The following is a 323-nucleotide window of genomic DNA, read 5'->3' as shown; positions in this document are numbered from 1 at the left end:
GCCGGGCGCGGTGGCTCACGCCTGTAATCCCAGCACTTTGGGAGGCCGAGGCGGGTGGATCACGAGGTCAAGAGATCGAGACCATCCTGGTCAACGTGGTGAAACTCCGTCTCTACTAAAAATACAAAAAATTAGCTGGGCATGGTGGCGCGTGCCTGTGGTCCCAGCTACTCAGGAGGCTGAGGCAGGAGAATTGCCTGAACCCAGGAGGCGGAGGTTGCGGTGAGCCGAGATTGTGCCACTGCACTCCAGCCTGGGTAACAGGAGCAAAACTCCGACTCAAAAAATAAAAAAAAATAAAAAAAATAAAAAATAAACCACCG

The sequence above is a fragment of the Sapajus apella genome, unplaced genomic scaffold, assembly GCF_009761245.1.
Source record: "Sapajus apella isolate SASKATOON/1434 unplaced genomic scaffold, GSC_monkey_1.0 scaffold189, whole genome shotgun sequence".
Lineage (NCBI taxonomy): Eukaryota > Metazoa > Chordata > Mammalia > Primates > Cebidae > Sapajus > Sapajus apella.
This window is presented reverse-complemented; position numbering follows the sequence as displayed.